This window comes from Choristoneura fumiferana, chromosome 8 (assembly GCF_025370935.1).
Source record: "Choristoneura fumiferana chromosome 8, NRCan_CFum_1, whole genome shotgun sequence".
NCBI classification, from domain to species: Eukaryota; Metazoa; Arthropoda; class Insecta; order Lepidoptera; family Tortricidae; genus Choristoneura; species Choristoneura fumiferana.
The window spans coordinates 18,792,689-18,793,109 of record NC_133479.1 but is presented as its reverse complement, the minus strand read 5'-3'; positions in this window follow the sequence as shown (position 1 = coordinate 18,793,109).

Here is a 421-nt window from a genome sequence, read left to right as displayed (position 1 = left end):
GCACCCAATTTTCATGTCTGTAATTCTAGCGTTTGTAATTAACACGCCAAGATTACATTAAAAAAGTTATGACTAGAATTATATTATAGTTTCTTAAATTTTCTACTTTTCAACGCAATAACTACCACGCAACTCACCTATTAGAAAAGTAAAAAAAAGGTTAACATCGATAAAGGCGTTCTCAAGTTATGACATGTTCAAGCGAAATAAAGCTTATTTTATAAATAAATACTTTACAAATATCTGTTGCATAAAACATATCTTCTTACTTATATCAGAAGGATATGAGGCTGGTTAGTTAAATTATTTCGCATTCTGCATCTAAATTTCAACTTTTTAATATACATCGCGTTGATGTCTATTACACTGAAAAGCAAAGTCAAACGAAGGTCACCAAAATAGTATAGTCAATTTGATTTCG